Source organism: Crotalus tigris, unplaced genomic scaffold (genome assembly GCF_016545835.1).
Source record: "Crotalus tigris isolate CLP2741 ecotype Arizona unplaced genomic scaffold, ASM1654583v1 scf7180000017605.3043972, whole genome shotgun sequence".
Classification (NCBI taxonomy): Eukaryota; Metazoa; Chordata; class Lepidosauria; order Squamata; family Viperidae; genus Crotalus; species Crotalus tigris.
The window spans coordinates 1,231,131-1,251,084 of record NW_024096508.1 but is presented as its reverse complement, the minus strand read 5'-3'; the positions used below and the strand labels follow the sequence as shown (position 1 = coordinate 1,251,084).

Below are 19,954 nucleotides of genomic sequence, written 5' to 3'. Positions count from 1 at the left end.
ATAAAGTGTTGCTTATGCAAGCTGATTGATCATAAACTTTGTTCTGAATTAACTGCATGAACATATAGTGGTATTTAGGCAATAACAGAAGAACAGAGTTGGAAGGGACCTTGGAGGTCTTCTAGTCTTCTAGTCCAATCCCCTGCTCAGACAAATGGTTGTCCAATCTCTTCTTAAAAACCTCCAGTGTTGGAGCACCCATAGATTTCAGAGGCAAGACATTTCACTGGTTAATTGTTCTGTCAGGAAGTTTCTCCTTAGTTCTAGGTTGCTTCTCTCCCTGATTAGTTTCCATCCATTGCTTCTTGTCCTGCCTTCAGGGGCTTTGGAGAATAGGTTGACTCCCTCTTCTTTGTGGCAACCCCTGAGATATTGGAACACTGCTATCATGTCACAATTAGTCCTTCTTTTCATTAAACTAGACATCCCCAATTCCTGCAACTGTTCTTCGTATGTTTTATCCCTCAGTTCCCCCCCCCCCTTTGTTGCTCTTCTCTGTACTCTTTCTAGAGTCTCAACATCTTTTTTATATTGTGGCAACGAAAACTAGATGCAATATGTAATTTTGAACAGTCACTAAATGAATTGTTAGTAAGTCAAGGACTACAGGTATAGAAAATCCAAGAGGGAACTCTGCTCCGCAGCTGTAAAGACAAAGAAGAAAGTAAAGTTCAATGAGATAGTATACCAGAGTGAAAATATTTTTTTAAAAAAAACCATAATTCTAGGAGTGTGAAAAAAATTTGTTTGATAGAGTTCAAGTAGTGCATGGCAAAAATAATGGGCTGAATTGGGATTGCTGACTATAATACCTCACCCTCATCCAGCAGCTGCCCTCTGACTATCACTGATGGAATGTTATTTTGTCCTCCAAAGTTCCATTTTGTGGCTTTGAGGCAGATGGGAATGGAAGAAATTACAGTTTTTTTATTCAGCCCCCTCCCTACCCCTGATACTGTCTTGTTGGCCAGAAAGTTTAGTTCTGAAAAAGTCAGCTCTTGTTTTTTTTCTGTTGCTGTGTTTTAGGAGAACACGGGGACAAAACTCTTCCTTTGTTGTTTTCTTTCCAGCTGTTTGGCTCAGTTTGTGGCCTGCCTGCCAAAATGTTCGTGATGGGCCATGGCTGCCTCTGAACCTATCATTCTGTCTTGAATGGAGCTGTTTGCAAAACTGCTTGGTCAGGATATGGGAAGAACTCCAGGGAAGCTGTTGGACTTAACTCCAGATCACTTCTCAAGTATTTTTCTCAGCCAAGGAAGATCTTACTAGTACCCATGGGAGAAATGTTGCACACACTTGCTGTGCTACATAAGAGCCCTTTGCTATCTAAGACCACATTTTCCAGTCAGATCTTCCAGAATTTTGGGACTATGGAGATTACTCTAGTCAATAAAAAGGCCTCATGTAGCAAACCAGGAGTATGCAACTTTTCCCACTATTTAATTTATGTTAGACATAGTTTATGCTTGTGCAACCCAGAGTGCATAATAATAATGAAGAAGCTAAAGTGTTCTGGGATTTTAGAATTCAAACAGACAAGCACCTGCCACACAACACTCCAGATTTAACAATTGTTGATAAGAAAGACAAAGACAATGTCTGGATAGTGAACATTGCAATACCTAGAGGCAGCAGAATAGAAAAGCATGATAAAATGCTTTTACCAAGCATGGTAAAATGTCCCTTCTTCTTTTTTACCAAGCATTTTACTATATTATTTATAAAATAATATAAATTTCAAATCTTTTAGCCACATATTTTCCCATTGTTCCAATCTAGAGGGGACTTAGGTAAAACTTTGCCTTTTTCAGCTGGAGTCCTAGGGGGTCCCTTGAAAGGCAGGAGTGGGAAGAGACTCATCTGGGGGTTCAAATCTTCACTTAAAATCAAAGCTTCAAAGGACCTTTTATTTACAATGGATGTTTTACTATTGCAGAATGCATCCATTTCTCCTTGAGTTGCGGGAGGCTTTCCTTCATCTGGCATTAATCTTCAGATGGGCTAATATGAACTGATCTTCAACGAATCAGCTCTTTTGCACAAACCTGAGAGATGAAAGATTTGGGGCCCTGAACCAATTCAGATACAGGTAGTCCTCAACTTACAATCATATTTGGGATCAGAATTTCCATTGCTAAGCAAATTGATTGTTCACTGAGTCCTGCCCTGTTTTACCACCTTTTTTGCTTTGGACATTAAGCAAATCACCACAGTTGTTAAGTAGATTGTGCAGTTATTAAACAAGTCCAGTTACCCTCATTGACTTTGCTTGTTGGAAACCAGCTGGGAAGGTCATAAATGGTGATCACATTACCTAGGGATACTGCAACCCTCGTAAATATACACCAGTTCCAAGCACCCAAATTTTGATCACCTGACTTTGGGAATAGTAGGTTGATTATACATGTGAGGACCAATTATAAGTCACTGTTTTCATTGCCACTTTGAAGGACTACCTGTACATCAAGAGGGTTGCAGTGGGCCTTGTCATTACAATTCTTTTCCTCCTCCTCCTCCTCATCCTCCTCCTCCTCCTCCTCCTCATCATCATCATCATCATCATCATCTTCAGTGAAGCATACTGAAGGATATGATAGAGGAAAATGCTTAAGTACATAAGGAAATCTGATGGAAGAAATCTTGCAGGGAGGTCCAAGCACTTTTGAAAGTGATTTTACATTTTTAGGCATATGTATTTCAAGGCATACAGAAAGGCTGCATTCATACAGTACACTAAGGCCTATGGGGTTGTTACATAACACATGAGGTCCCAAAAAATGAACCATGCTGCTTTTAAAGAGAGTTTCATTACTTTCCAGAGATACATTTCTTTACATAGTTGAGTCAAAGGGTCATATAACCCACTTATCAAATCCTTTGCCGGGAGGAACATTCTGCAAGAGTTTGTAACTTGAGGCTGGGATAGACTGATGAATTGGTAGGAGCTCTGAGCATTCTGAGTCTGTATCAGCAGCACATTTACTAGGTTTATGGCTAAATGAGATATGGCTCAGATGCTCCCTATCTACAAGGCTCTAGCCTTGGCATTGCAGCAGTGATAGAAAATAATTCATCACTGCAAATGGCTTTGCTTCATGTGAGCTACCTCGGAAGGAAAGTTTCACAAACTTTGAAACTCTTGAATTTTGGCAAAATGAAACTCAAGGTCAGTTTGAGGAAATAGATTAAACATCCATAGAAATGTTTATTTCTCATTACATTTTATTATTCAGATTACTCTTTTCATAAGGTTAGTGAGAAACCTTGAGTATTAATGATGTTCTCCAGAGCAAGCCTTATGATAGATCAGGGGTGTCAAACTGCCAGCTGGTGGGCTGGTTGTATCATGCGGAGGCCGTGCCACAAAAAAAGTCATGATATGTCACAACACATCATGTGACGTGGCAAGTTTGACACCCATGTGATAGATTAAAAACTCAAAAACCATGTCAGGATCAATAAATGAAACATCTGGAGCAAATGCTGTTTTTCTATTGTATCAGTTTACAGGTGTTTTGTGTGCTAAGGCAGGAACTTTCTTGTATGAATTACTCATTTACAGAACACATTTATAAAACCCAAGGAATTTTTTTACAATAAAACTTTTATCACAACTTTCTATTCTGGCTTCTAGAAAGAAGCTTTCCCAGGCAATTAAAATAGATTTTTCTGATGACATCAACAAGCTGAAGTGGCAAAAAGATTAAATGTAACCCTTGGGAAGTATAAGGAACCCTCTGTTAATCCTTTTGTAGATGATAAGGAAGTTGCACCTGTGAATGTGTTCCAGTCTATACAATAGGAGTGGATGGTGTGTTTGACACTTTGTGGCATCTGAGATTTTGCTCTACTCCTTTGACAGCATTTGGTTTCCAAAATACGATAAAGAAAGCATGTTGAGTCTCCAGTATCTACTTTAATTTTATTTTAACAACTCAAAAGGAATAAAAAAAGGGGGGGAGTAAAAGAGTAAAAATGTAGACCTGATGGCATGGCATGATTAGCCCTTATCATAATGATCTTCAGCTGCCATAAAATAAAGCATTAACCCTACATCTATTTTTTGCTTAGAAAGCTAAGATGCCATATTTGCCAGGTTAATAACAAACCCCACCACAGCTGAACCCCACAGCTGGTTGAAATTGTGTAGATATTTTTCTGCCTGAAAGTCATGGTTTACTCCTGATGACTGCCTGGATCAGTCCACATAGTTTTCTTGGCAAGTTTTTTTGGAAAATGGTTTACTATTCCAGAGCTGAGAGTGTGTGACAGGCCCAAGGTCACCCAGCTGGCTTTGTGCCTAAAGTGGGACTAGAACTCATGATCTCCTGGTTTCCAGCCTGATGCCTTAACCACTACACCAAACTGCACTCCTAATGCCTTTGAATCATTGTTGACTCCTGGCAACTGCATGGGCAAGTTTGCAGTTTTCTTGGCAAGATTACAGAAGTGGTTTGCCATTCTCTCCTTCTTAAAGTGAGAGAGTATGATTGAACAAAGGTCACCCAGCTGGCTTTGTGTCTAAAGGTAGGAGTAGAACTCATAGTCTCCCAATTTTTAGCCTGATACCCTAACCATTATATCAAAGTAGTTGATAATATATAAATAAAACAAATATTTTTATATGTTGATGATAATGTGGCTCAGTACTCTGCCTTTCAACTGAATGTTATAAAGGTAGTACAGTATTTTGGAAAGCATTCTGATTATTAGGATGAGATAAGTCTTGGTTATTTCCCTTGGATTCTAACATATCAACAAAGTTATATAAATTCCTTTTTATGTAGTGTGTTTGTTGCTTATCCCATTCTTCTTATCCAAAATCTCAGTTTTTCTATTGAATTGCAAGTGTTCTTTATAGCAAGATGTCAATACTGCCCAAGATCAATCAGACAGCAGTGCAATATTAATGCAAAATAAAGCAATAGATCTTCTAAGAATATTTCCATTCTGACATTCCAAAGCACATGCCTCACCTTTGATCTGTAAAATATCATTGGCAAATTAAATAGATTCCCTGAGGGTTCAGAGAGAGAAGCTTCCACTTAACAGTACAATGAACATAAATGCAATCTTTGCAGCAGATAGATAATTAAAATAGAATGGTTCCATTCTAGTTTATAAGAGTCAGAGCATTCAATCAAAAGCCAAACATTTTGCTGTGGTAATAAAATTGAGGGTGCTTACTGAGACAACTTCATAGACAGATGCAAAACAATAGATATAAGATTGTACATTGGGATTATAGTCAATATTTTGCAAATGCTGTATATACATCCCATATCATAGCCTATCATCTTCCAGATGTGTTGGCTGTGAATTCTGGGCTATGGAATTTTAATGCACTTAGCACGGATTGGTGAGGACTGACAGTCAGCATCAATAGTCCATAAGAACAGCTGCACACTAAACTAATTTAACAAGTTTCAATTTAGCTAATGTCCTTTAAGTGAATGTTAACAAAGGAAGCTTCAAAAGAGTGAGCTTTCATTAGAGGCACATTCAAAGAATAGAAAACAAACCTTCCCAACTACAGAAGTTGGTTGGATTGCTTCTCTGTTGTGCAGTTGCCTTCTTGCTTTTCAAATCTTCATGTGTAGCCCTTTGATGAATTTTTACAACATACACAACTATGTTAATTATTTTCACAGTGGAGAGATTTTTTTTTCATACTATTTGTGCTCTTGGCCTCTGTGATTTAAGATGTTATTATTCTCCCTGTTTTTCATTAGCATGCTATTGTATTTCATTGTTAAAACAATGTTTTAGCAATGTTTTAGCTATTCCCACCCTGCTACAGCTGAGGAGAGAGGCAAATGTGGTTGCAAATCCCCCTCACTCTTGGCTAACTACTTCATAATCACACTGAATGACCAACCCAGGCTGCATTTTCCATTCCTCCCAAACGTACAGTAAATAGGAACAGCTCTATCATTCAGTCAAAGGAGATAGCAAAGCCTGGGCACTGGGAAAGAACAACAAATTATTCAGTTATTTAACTTGCTATTATAACATTTTTCTGCCCTGGATGAGAAAACATGAATGTGGGATTTTCTGCCCAATGAGCCAAATTAACATAGCCCTTTTGGCACTATGCACTTTGATTTGTGGGGATGAGGAACCATTTGTTGCTTCTCTTCTAAAGCAAAATGTTTTGGACCAGTCCTGAACCCAACCTGATAAATGTGAAAACCTGCAGCTCTTTTTTGCCCAAATAAAATTTGTTGACCTTTCAATCCTGTTTATTTTACCATGTGGCTCTCCAGAGCTCAGTTACCATTTGTGCATCTAACATTCCTTCAAAATTTGACAGAGCTCTGCCACTTTCATTTTGAGCCACTGATCTCTCCTTTCTTTTGTTAAGTTAACCCTAACCCTAATATTAATCCTAACCCCATATCCACTAGATCAGGGATCTCCAACTTTATCAACTTTGAGATTTGTGAACCAACTCCTAGAATTCCTCAGCCAGCTATATTGGCTGGGGAATTCTGGGAGTTGAAGTCCACGAGTCTTAAAAAGTTACCGAGGTTGGAGACTAGATGTTTTTCCACTCACACAACTTTCCCCTGTTTGATGCCTTCTAGATGTCCCAGACTATGACTTCTATCTGAAAGGCACCATAATGGGGGAAGGATGAACAAACTCTAATTTCAATGCTTTGTAAAGTTTCCTTGTGGGTAGAATACAGGTATCTTCATATACTGCCCCACAGGCTTCTTCTGTATACTGTTTCTGTATATGAAAATTAAACATTCACCGCTGAGTTTTGAGTATGGAATGCATTAAGAGAGTTTCTGCTGCATCAAACCCATTTTTCACCATGCCCTGTGCAAGTCCCTAAGCAGACGGTGAAAACAACAGCTCGTTGTTGTCAACTGGTATAGAGGAGCCATGCCCCTGGTGAATGGGCCTTATGCGATTGCCCCCATCCACTGTGGCAGCCATCTTGTGAATAATTAAATTGCTGCCAATTTCTTTCCAAATTCATGACACATTCTTAAAAATGTGAAATGTACCTCTGAGTTTAAGATTCCTGCACAGTAAAGCAAATGGTGTTCTTGTTTAGTATGAACCAGGTCTGTTGGGGGTTATTAGAAAGAACAATCTTTCAGGGTTACAAAACATATCATGAACACTTTTAATCCTCGGTCCTATATGACCAAGAATATCCCACCCCATCAGCTATATACAGCATTTACTTCTGTAGTTCATGGAAGTCAGTGGAAATGTTTCATTCTCCATTAATTTTGATTGTGCCAAGTTTGTAATATGCCTTCAGGGCCCCACTGTGTTCAGAATGGATTTCTCTAGCTCTGCTGGTACTCCACTCCTATTCTTTCCACCAATGTAAACAAAATTAGGCTCTGCTTTGCTGGAGCTGGGATCCTCCATCTCACTGCCAGGAGATAAATATATGAGATGTTGCAGCCTCATTATTCCTGGAAGTTACTGCATGGTTTCAGCATTATGACAAATTCTAGAAAGTCTGCAGACTGCAAAAATTTCCCCAAAGTTCTTTGAGGAAAGAAATAAAAGAAAAAGAACAATTCAATAATTTTAGAAAAGGACCCTTTCTGGAGAGTAGGAAAGTAGACAACATGAAAAAGAAATCAGGGTTCCTGCTCCTTAATAGGTTACCAGATGTTATTATTATTTATTTTATTTATTTATTACAATAGGTTACAACAGCCCTGAAAGCATCGACTTACGACTTGTCCTCAAAGTTATGGCCATCACACCACTCCCATAACCACTTAATCATAATTTGGGCAGTTAGCACAGGCTCACATTTACAACAGGTGCAGCATTCTGTGGTCACAATTTGTGGCCATCCTGGCTACCTTCCAAGAAGCAAAGTCGATGGGAGAAGCTGGATTTGCTTAACAATCTTGTGATTCACTTAATGGGGGATTTGAGATGAGGTGAGATGAGATGGGTCAGGGATGAGATGGGAATTATAGATAGTCCTCAACTTATGACCACAATCGAGCTCAAAATTTCTGTTGCTAATTGAGACTTTTGTGAAGTGAGTTTTGCCCCATTTTACAACCTTTCAATTGTTAAGTAAACCACTGCAGTTGTTAAGTTAGTAACATGGTTGTTAAGTGAATCTAGCTTCCCAACTAACTTTCTTTTCAAAGTCACATGACTGGGACACTGCAACCATCACAAATATGAGTTAGTTGCCAAGCATCTAAATTTTGATCATAAGACCATGGGGATGTTGTGGTCCTAAGCAGAGGCAGTAAGTTTAAAAAATGATCATAAGTCATTTTTTTCAGTGTCATTGTATCTTTGAACAGCCACTAAACAAACCGTTGTAAGTCAAGGACTGCCTGTATTCAGATTTATTATTCAAATGCAACTGAATTGGACAGAATTACTGTAGTCTTTTCTTACAGAATACAATCGTGTAAAAATGTGTCTTAGCACATCACAGATATGAGCTGCCCAGCCAGGCAGGGCAAGTAGTTCCCTTGGAGAGTTAGCAAGGTTAGGGGCTTCCCTGCTTTCATTTCCTGACTGCATACCACGTGAATGACCAGCTGACAAACTGGTTCACATATATAAAGTGAGTCATTGTTCTTGCAGTATCGCTGCTTTCCAAACACTTTTTTAAAAAATTACCTGCTTCTGGAATGTGGTGCAGTTACTTACCTCTGGATGAAAGAACTCAAAGGTAGCAATCAGGAAACAGAATGGGAAAGAGGGCAGTTGGCTTTTGGCGTTTATTATGAAGAACCTGGTGAAAGATGGAAATAAAAATAAAAATTAGGCATGGACAGTTTTATTTTATTGTCTTTTCCAGCCTCTAAGGATTACATGGATGGGGTGACGAGCCGGTAGTGTTCTCAGAGTGGTTCTAATCAACAGTTTCAATGGATAGTTTGGAAAGGTTAAAGTGAAAACAGGAGCACGAAGTCTAGCAAGAGACTAAGCACATTTATTTTAGAGTTTTTTTAAAAAATGAAAAATCTGGTTGTTGGATTTTTGCAATTTGACCCTGAATTTTAGCATAATGAATGGGGGGGGGGAGGTGGTGATCAGGACCATAAATTGGAGCAGATAATGCATAGAGCCTATGAACAGTAATCTTGTTATTACTGTGTCAGAATGAAAAGTTAACTTTTTTTTTACTGGATTGAAATGCTGCAGATTCAATTCAAACACACTCCAGATGTGTCATCCTATAGTAACCATTAGGCCAGTGGTTTTCAAACAAGGCAATTTTAAGATGGGTAGATTTGAACTCCCAGAATTCCCCAGTCAGCATGAAATTGACACAACTTAAAGTTGCCAAGTTTGAGAACACTGCATTAAGCTAACTGAAGTTAATGACAACTGTACTGTAGTTACAGTTTGCAAGGCTGTAATGATGGAATGATGGGTACAGTTTTTAAAGTAAGCTTCCTTTTGCTTTATTCTTGTAAGATAGAATGATAAATAATTTAATTTATTACTCACAAATAAAATTCAGTCTGTTCAGGAGGGCAGTTTTGAAACCTTATTTTCTGATGTAATTGATTGGTTGCTGGCTGATAGAGATATAATTGGGAGGTTGAATTAAAACATTGCTAAATGTTAGTATGTTTCTTGTGCAGTTATTATTAAGAATATTGATGACACTTCTATATGGCTAACTCTTACAGTTTACTGTGTTTTATAATAACAGTCATCAAAACAATAACATGATTAAAGCTTTAGTAATAACAAAACAATCAATATAATTTTAATAATAAGCAATAAAGAGTTATAATAACCATTAACAGCAACCCAACAATCAAGAAGCCAATAAACTCAGCAGAAAAGTACTTTCAAAACAGCATTGGAAAAGATGCCAGGTCAGTGTCAATCAGTTGGTACCAATATTGAACTCTGCCACACAATCTTGAATTGTAGTCCATTGCCAATGGGCTATAAAACAATTTAGGTTTATCCTGGGGCCATTTCATCCAAAGCCACTTTCTAGAAATCACGGAGAGATAAGGGGTATGGCAGACAGCTGGCTGCCTTCAAGTTGGAAATCAACATTATGAACAACCCACAGACAGATGCATTATATTGACCAGAAGAAAAAAGAGCTTTAATGAAAGGCACCAGGAGCTAGATTTGACCAATAGTGTGCAATTCGTTGTCACTATTTTGCAGCCATCACCATATCAGGAGAGTCATCAACTGCAAAGATATTTTCTCTGTGTGTCTTAGTCCTCATTAAAGAGCCCTTTTCTCACACCAGAAAGCTAACCAGTCCAATATGCTGTTCTACAATATTCTGTGGCCAACAGACGCCCATGAAAAGCCCAACAGGAGAATAATTCCAACTTTTATTTCTGAATTTACATAGCTGCCCATCTCACTTTGATTCTGGATAGTGTACAGTTTACACAAACTAGTCTAATGAAGAGAAGAATTAAAAGTGATGTAATAGCAGTCTTCCAATACTTAATTTGATACTCTCCAGAAATGCTGGATCAAAAGTACAAAATCCCCAGTGAGTAAAAATTATACAAGATGTCAGGGCCATCCACCTTTTTATTAAAAAGGTGAAGATGGTGACCATGCTATGCAAACTTTGACCTTAACATTGCGGTCACATTCTTGACTTTTTTTTATTACTCTGAGAATTGTCATCTAATGTAATTGAAGGACACCAAATTAAGAAAGTCAGTTAATTCACAGAAAATTTCCTTGACTTATAGCATCTGCACAGCATTATCCAAAGCTGACGTGTTACAAATCTGTCCTCATTACAGTTGTATTGGTACAACCACAAATGGGTGACTAGATAATGCTATAAGTCACTCATGCAGACTTCCCTCCTTCCTTTTCTCTCTTTCTCAAATCTACTCTTACCAGACAGATATTTTGAGACAGAGTGACAAGAATGGTACACATTCCAAATGTGGTCCTACGCTTCCTGTTATTTCATTGCAAGGCCTTTTTCATAAGAAGACTTTGCAAGCATAATGGCTTCTTAGAAACACAAGTCAGCATAAAAAGTAAGCCTGACTGTATAAACCTCTACAAGCTGAAAAAAAATTGAAACAAAACAAGTAAGTAGAAAGTTTCATTAATAGCTGTCCACCTGCCCAATCAGCACAAATTTCACTCTTGCAATAAAGCAAATGTTTTCTGCATGGGTTCTGTGTCTGGGTATGAATCACAGTGTTGTGTTTGAACCCATGACTCAGAAGAATAGTTGCCAAAGGGTGGCAGTAAATTGAATGTCAAAACAGGGTAGCACATTTATAATATGGAAATCTGTCCTACCTCTTGAAGAATTCTCTCTCTCTACTGGTGTGGAAAAATACTAATGGAGCCCTGATGCCACCTCTTATAGTTGACTATTTTCAAGGCTGTGGGCTTATGCTGATGTCAAAGAATTATTTTGGGGACTATGGTCTTAAAAGTGTTCTTTATTCTTTTCTTGGCTAGCAAAAGAAGTTCCAAATGAAGGAAGGCAACCAGATTTTAATTAGAATCATTTAAAATGCTGTTTCTTAATCTTGGTCCCTTGAAGATGGGTGAACAACTCCCAGAATTCCCTGTTGCTGGCTTGGGAATTCTGGGAATTGAAATCCATCCATCTTCAAGAGGCCAAGGTTGAGAAACACTGATTTAAAATATACATTTTGATTGTGCCTCTTTCACCATACTCATAGATCCAATGTAAACCTATTTACTATGTAAAGCCATTTTGGCTCTGGAGCAAAGTGTGTAAGTGACAATTTAGATTCCCAGGTGTGGTGATAAATAAAATGTTGGTTATCAAAGGATCTTTCTTTCCTCTAGTCTTTTTCATAGTGCATAGCTAAAAACATGACTTCATTACTGAGCAATGAGAGTGCTTTCTGAAATATACCCTTATAGCTTTTAATAACTGGTGATGACTAGCTATAAAACACATCTTGACATGATTTAACTAATGACTACAACACAAATCTCACTAGCCAAAAGGAAAACTCGGTAGAGAAGGAAGGGTACCATACAGAAAGAGGAGAAACAGATCATTTAACATGGAAAACTGATTCTCTTTTACAAGCTATCACTCTCTGCTTGAAGTAGTCTCTTCATCTCTGACTCTCAAAAAGAAGTACAGAAAATTCCTTGAACACTATTTATGAGGCCCCCTGCAAAAGGGGGTGAGGCCACCAATAGATTTTTAAAAGTATGGAGGTGAAAGTAGAACTTAATCAGAAGTTAATATTAATTTTAATTGGTTTACTGTGATCCAGATCTTCTCACATTTCAGTCAATTACCAATCTTTTCACATCTCACAAGTACATCTACTCTGCCTATTGCGCACATGGCCACGCGCAAACACACATGCACAAACACCATAAAGCAAGAAAGCAGCATGATGGATGACATAAGAATTTGATGGACAAACAAAATATCAACAGACATTGGGGGCCACCCTGAAATCCTGATGGCCTCACTTAGCCCTTTCCTGGGGTGGAAAGTTATACACACATGCTCTAAAGTTTGTCACTATGATGTCCTGCTTCTTAACCAAATAAGGCCTTTCTTTCAAGTTTAGTTTTGAGAAATGCACCGCAGAGGTTCTGTTTCATTGCAAAGAGACATTGGACTCCTCCCACTAACATCATCACTAAAGGCCCTTGATTACTTCATGATTTTGAGAGCTGCTGCTTTTTGTTGACCTTTCTATGCATTGTTTTAATTTTAATATTACAGTAATAATGAAATAGTAATCTTAATAGATTTTGAGTACAGGGAGTTCTCAACTTGCATAACCATCCCATTCCAGAAAACCTTGTAAAACCTGATTTTTGCATAAGTCAAAGTCAAATCAGTTGTGAATAATGTAAAAAGACAATCATTTTGATGCAAGATGATGAAGGATTGCATTGTTCAATGGGAAAAAGAGGAGAGAGACTTATAGAAAAAGGTGTGGTTTACAGAAAGTTTTGTGTTAAATGGAGTTCCTGCAATTTTTTTACTCATTTTTGTTCTAAGTTTGGCTATAGTATACATTAATTTACATTTAGAGTAGCATTCTTTTGCATGCTTAAATGAGAGCTTCTGAATTCCTTGAAGTTTAGGACTTTCTTTTTAAAGAAAACCAAAAGTGACTGAGGATGTGGTTGAGGTGTATAAAATCAGGCACAACAAGGACAGAAGGGGCAGAGGCAGCTTTTTCTCCCTCTCTTAAAATATTAGGACAAGGAGAAGTACAATAAAGTAACAGAAATGATTTAGAACAGAAAAAAGAAAGTACTTTTTCACATAGTATATAATGAACCTGTCAAATTCAATACTACAAAATGTGGTAGTGATCATTATCTTGGATGAATTTAAAGGGAGATTGGATAAAGTTGTGAAGGAAGCTCAGTCAAAAAGTACTGGTTTTTGAGTCTCTCTGTTACCCCTGAGTTGGGAATCACATACATCCCAACACCTGTTTCAGGAGAACAGCAGAATTCCTATGTCTCCACTTCCTGCTAGTAAGCCTCCAGAAGCACCAGGTTCACCACTGTGTGAAAGAAAATTCTAGATGAAGATGGGTCTTGACCTGATCCAGAAAGCCAAATTTTAATTCTTCCATAAATTGACTTCTGAGAAAACATACATAGGAGGTACACAGGTCTAATTTCCTGCCTACTTATCTTAATGCATATGCTTGAATTGTTTAGCTCAGACATATCAAACACAAGGCCCGGGGGGCGGATGCGGCCCGCGAAGTGGTTTCATGTGGCCCACGAAGCCATCCTGGAAACAGTGAGGGAACGGCCCCTGCTGCCTTGGCCCTGGCCCAGGCCGGCCGTGAGCCAATGTACAATTTTGTGGTGGCCATCTATGCTGAAACGCATTCAGTCTTAGCTCCACAAGACCGTCTAGAAACAGTGAGGAACAAGCACCTGCTGTGTCGGTCCCGCCCCCTGGGTGCATGCTGGGGAGGTGTCACCCTTTGTGAGGAATGAAGAAATGGACCATGCCTTGGCGCTTGCCCCGGTCCCACCCCCTTCGCCAGAGACCCTCAGATCTGTCCCACTCCTGCCCAGGCCGCACAGGCACCCTTGACGCAAACAATGTAGAGCTGGCCATGCCCACCTAGTAGGCCGCACACACCCTGGCCACACACCCCCACTCCTCCTCCCTAGGGCAACTGCAATGCTGATGTGGCCCTCAATGAAATTGAGTTTGACACCCCTGGTTTAGTTGATCCTTTATCATGATTTATAAAGAAGACAATTTCCACTGGAGGTGGGCGGTTAGAAAAATTATAGTCACAAACATTACTTTTTATGTCCACAAAACACAAAGCTGGTTCCTTCATAATGGTTTATGACAGTCCCACGATTTCTTCCATTTCATTGTACTTTAAATACGTTTGCTTCAATGGCTTATGACAGGGCTTTTCAATCTTTTCACCCATTGTACCACTTTTAGGATATGGCAACATCCAAGTACCACCAGTCGCCTAGCAAGGTGTTAAAAACTTGATGACTAAAAAAAAAAGGAAAAAAGTGATAAAGTACAGGTAGTCCTCGACTTACAACAGTTTGCTTAGTGAGTGTTCGAAGTTACAATGGCACTGAAAAAGTGCCCCCCCCAAGCCACAGCTGACCAAGACACCTGCCTGCCCACCCTGCGGCACTCTTCTTCCTGTCTGAGGTTTTCATTGTTGTGAGCATTTCTGTTGAGGATTGGCAGTGGGAGTGGGGTGGGGGGTGTTTGGTTTTTATTTTCCCCATCTGCTGGGTGGTTGCAGCCGGTTTTGGTCACTTCACATGACCCTGGGACACTGTGACCATCATAAATATGAATCAGTTGCCAAGCATCTGAATGTAAATCACAAGACCCTGGAGATGCTGCAACATTCCAGCTGATTGGTGCTTCTTCAGGGCTCCGCTACCACTTTTATAAGATGGTCACGTACCATCTGCCAGGTGCCAATGTACCTGGTTGAAAAGCCATACCACTGGTTGAAAAGCCCTGGCTTATGAGATGGCTTATGAACTCAATCATTTGCTGTTTTGGGATATGGATCTGTCGTCACTGGTATACACTCACAATGACAGTCACATTCTATGACAGCTATAGTATGATCTCAAAAAAATCTTTCAGAATTTCAAATATGCCCAGTAACCCCCCAAAGCTTGATAATATTCAAATTTAAATGATAGCCCTCCTTATATTCTCACTTGGTAATGTTATGTTTTGTCAAAACAGTTCCTTGGTGATGTAAAAAAAAAAAAACCCAAACGAAGATTCAAGGGGCAATGCCAGATGTGAAAGACACTTCCTGCAAGTGACCATTTCCATTTGGGAAAGACACATCCAAAGCTCATCTTCACTTTCAGATTCACTGAGCTTCTATATCTTGATAACACCACCAGAAAACAGAGTTTTTCAAAGCTACTGAAAGGACAGAGTTTTTCAAAGCTACTTCTACATAGAGGCATTTGGCTGACCCATTTATGACAAGAAATAGGATCCAATGCTATGAGATTTTGCATAGACTTCATTAGACTTCTGCATATACAGGTAAAATATTTTTTTAATAAGCTTTCCTTACTTGTGCACTATCTAGCTAAACCCATCAAGTGAAACACACTGCTGGAGGCAATTTCTATTTCCTCTGTACATCATTTCATCAGCAGAGGATACAAGAAGATGTATTTTATCAAGAGGCTTTCATTAAGTCAAATATACGTCTGGCCCGTAGAACATATGTTTGAAAAACTGTATGGTATTAACTTCCCTTAATCTATTCCAGAAAGTCAAAAGCAATTATGGGCCTTTTGAGCTTTAAAAGTAAATTGGTCTGGGAACTACAAGGAACAATATTTCTCTTTTGGGGATAGGTTAGGGATTTTAAGGATAAAAATTGGTGTGTTTAGTCTTGCATAAGCTTAGCACATCCATCTCCTCTTTTATTTTGCTACTTGTTTTCTACTAAGAAAACTGTTGAAAATCACCCATTAAATCATCAAATTCTGGTGGTGGAATCTTTGAACACTGTGGTAGCTGAGGTTGGCCCTTGAGATCTGCATTCTGGTTACCTACCCCTACTACAGGTCAACATCACACCATGTTTTTAATATCAACTAGGTTGTTGAAGCTAGTTTAATCCCTTTTTTTGCTGGGGACAACACCTCTTTCTCTTTCCATATTTAAAACCTGAAGTACAGTAAGTTGAATCTTACTCCAACGTTGGGTTGGGATGGGTTCTTCCATCATATCTGAAAGCCACATGAAGGGAAAACATCTTGTAATAGCACATGGTTTTAATACCTTTCCAGGAGCTGCTGCCTCAAATGGTGCTCTTATTCTTTCCTTCAAAAGAAGGCAAGCCTATCACTATTGGTAGTCAAACAAATATCCTAATTATGTCAGCTCTGTGCATGTTGCCACTGGGATTTTGGTGTCTGGGGATTTAATATCTATTGTAGAAAATCATCTAATTTTCTGGGAGGAAATATATGGTCAGCATATAAATGCTTGGCATTATAGATGGTATTTCTTTTGTATGGACTGCATATATCATGCCATGACTTATTATATAGCAGTCCAGGTTGTTGTTGTGTTTTTCATTAGCTAATGGTAGACAGCAGGTTACCTATTCCTGAGGCAGTTCAGGGTTGACATGATAGATTTTATTTATTTATTAAATTTATATGCCGTTCACCTCACTGATGCAATCACTCTGGGTGGCATAGATTGATTGTAACATCCTGCTGTGTTCATTGACCCTGGATAGGTTAATGATTTATACTTGGTTTGTGCTCCAACTGGGAGACTATTGTAGATACAGAAGTTGTTTTCCCTGTTGTAAAAAGCTGGTGGGGAAAGTATGTTTTATAAGAAGCTATAATAAAAAATATATATAAAGTATTTCTGTCATACCCAGACACTATAGGAACTACTAGAAATTGACATTAGTAGCACTTTCTGTATCGACTCTGAGCAACTAAACAGTATGGACTAAGAGTAAATATATGCTACAAATAAGTTTGTGCCAATATATTTTCTTATAGCTTTTCCAAAAAAAGCCCAGGTACTCTGCTTTGTTGAAAATAGTAAAATGGTAAGTTTTTTCCCCCTGAAACTATAATTCCCAGTGTTTCTAGAAGGAATAATAGCATACAAGTTATCCTCAATGTATGACCTCAATAGGGACCAGAAATTCCATTGCTAAGCAAGGAGGTTGTTAAGTAAGTCATACCTTATTTTTATAAATTTTGCCATGGTTGTTAAGTGAATCATGTAGTTGTAGTTCTGGCTTTCCCCATTGTCTTTGCTTTGGGAAGGTCACAAATGGTGACTGCATGACCACAGAACACTGCAACCATTGTACATACATGCTGGTGACCAAGCGCCTGAATTATGATCACATGACCTTGGGGATGTTGCAATGGTCATAAGTATGAGGACTGGTTGTAAATCACGTTTACTGCCATTGTAACTACAAACAGTTGCTAAACAAATGGTTGTAAGGACTGGCTATAGTCATTCTTATGAAACCACAGTATTTTTCTCTGTGGTGGATGGATACATTCGGTAATCTTCCATCTAGAATTGGGCTTGCAGACTTCAGCAACTCACCACGGGGACTTCAAAGAATGGAACAGGAGGCACAGAAAAACTCTGAATAAGACCATTACCTTTGACCTGAGTTGCCTCCGATGTCTGTGCTGAAATATATACAACAAATATGGTATCAAGGCAATATCCCCTTGGACTCTGCGCTGTATTTAATACTCCCAGGAGATGGAGGGTAGCTAATGAGTCAAATGCAGCTGAGCTGAGTGCTTCACTAAATTTCGGCTTGACCTAGACTCCATCAGTTTTATGATAGCCCAAACAGCCCCCTTGGCTGTCATTTGGATTCTGTTTTGCTGAGAGATAGAAGGACTGTGGATGAGAATCCCATAGGGAACAAACCCTCCAACAAAAACAAACCTCTTCAATGGCTAGAACTCTAACTGTTCATTTCTAAACCATGTTTCTTGTTCCTCATCCATCTTGATCACTACTGGTGACATCAGCACAAATTATAAAAATTGTTTCTTAATGTTGATCGGTTAGGTTTGTTTCTCTGTCAGCTGAGGTAAGATGCTAGGCTTCCTTCAGCTGCTCCAACGAAAGTGTGTTTGTAGGCAACCAATTTATCCCAAAATAGATTCTGTCGATTAAAAAAAAAATTGCATAAAAACATTGGATTGCCGTGCTTTTGTACACATGCCCCATTTAGTCACCGTTCACAATTACAGCACTGATGAAAAAGTAATTCTGTGACCAGTTCTTACATTTATGACAGTCACAGATCTGTAAAGCAAAGGAAAGCTGAAGTAAGAACATAAGCACAATTGTGGCTTCACTTGGTAGTTACTTCAATTAACGGCCAAATTGCTGATCCCAGTTATGATTGCTAAATGAGGACTACCTATACTCCATTTTTTTTCAATCTAGAATCTCCAAAAGTGTTCAGTTTACAATTCCTGACACATACACCAGCTAGAATGGTACTTGTTCTTGCACAAGTTGGAAGAACTGAGTTGCAGGAAGTTGGCACATTGTGCACTGCTGGGGCTTGGTGGGCAGAAGGGCACTGCTGGCATAGTCACATTTTTAAAAATTACTATTTAGTTATTTGCTGGGCGTTCCAGTGAAAATTTATTCTATCTGTAATATGGGTTGTGTTCATATGCATGTATGTCCCCTCTCTTGCACTTTTTCAGAGAGTTGGAGAAATTGCTGTCTGAATAATCAGAGGACCCTTTTCCCCATGGAATTCTCAGTGAAACATTACTTTTCCCACTTCTAAGGGGAGCCATGAATCACTTTGTGACTGCAGCACCAATTAACCCCAACCTCCCCTTCATCCTAAAGCTTTCACCAGGTCTCTAAGAATAAATCACCTTCACAGGAAAGGATGTTTTACATATGTCCTTTGCAGAATGGGGGTAGAATTATGGGGGAGCTTCATTTTTTTCAAAGATATTTCCTCTGTCTAAATCTTGTATGATGTTAGAGTGAATGGAAAACAATCACTTCAAAGCTGGATGTAGTGGCTGCTAAAATTGGATTGCTGTGGTTCAGAACAGAGTCTAAAGTGGGTCTTCTGCCTAATAATACCTTTAGCTCACTCCACAGAGAGAGACTAGGCCTTGCTTTTGTGAGACAAGGTTTATCTTAACCAAGTCATACTTAATCTGGTGTCCTCTGGATGTGTTTATTCATTGGTTAATCTATTTACTAACTCAACTGATAAGAATGGCTAACTGATATCAATTGTCAAAATGAGTCTAGGTGACCTGTAATACAGTAAAACATAAAAGCACAATAGAAGAAGAATAATAAAACAGCCTAATGCCCAATGTGGTATTACATATTGTCCAGCTGTACAGCCTATTGTAAAGGTAACATTTTTAGGGCTTTCAGTTTTGTAAGTCTTGGGCTTCAATTCCTATATTTCCTAATCAGCATGAGTAGGTTGGAGAAATGGAGAATTGAGGTCCAAGAGAACTGGAAAGCATTTTTGGGGAAGACAGCTCTCCTGAATTGATACTATAATTTTCTAGAAAAGTCAGAATATGGTACAGTCACTCTACTGTAAAGCAATATAACAATATAGGACACCTTCATTATGGTGTGTCACCATTCCTAAAAAATCCTATGCATCTTATTTCATACAATTGGGGAATCTCTTCCATTCATTCTTTCTTATGGCAAACTGAATATAATCCATCTTTTTTTTCCTGAATCACAACTGCACAATCCATAACACTCGACAATTATTTTACAGCCCCCAGAGACCCTTCAGAGGCAAAATATTGTTTTTGTGGGATGTTTGGGGTGTATATAAAGTACGTGTGACTTAGGTACCGCAGAGACTTAAGGCATTCATTTTACTTCTAAAATCCTTGTCTACTATCCCCCAGAACTGGAACAATGAACATTGACCAATCCAGTTGAGTG

General features: G+C 38.7%; 1 protein-coding gene across 5 annotated transcripts in view; it reads left to right on the top strand.

Moving 5' to 3' along the window:
- Positions 1-19,954, top strand: part of FRMD6 (FERM domain containing 6) — a 104,551-nt gene that overhangs the window by 21,614 nt on the left and 62,983 nt on the right. Inside the window, exons 2-3 of one of the 5 annotated variants that reach the window (XM_039320965.1) lie at positions 1,937-2,089; positions 15,203-15,517. The exons of 2 other annotated variants lie outside the window; for them this stretch is intronic. The gene's annotated coding sequence lies outside the window, so the exon portion shown is untranslated. The remainder of the gene's footprint in view (positions 1-1,936; positions 2,090-15,202; positions 15,518-19,954) is intronic. 2 more of the 5 variants (XM_039320984.1, XM_039320991.1) reach the window with 2 other exon arrangements.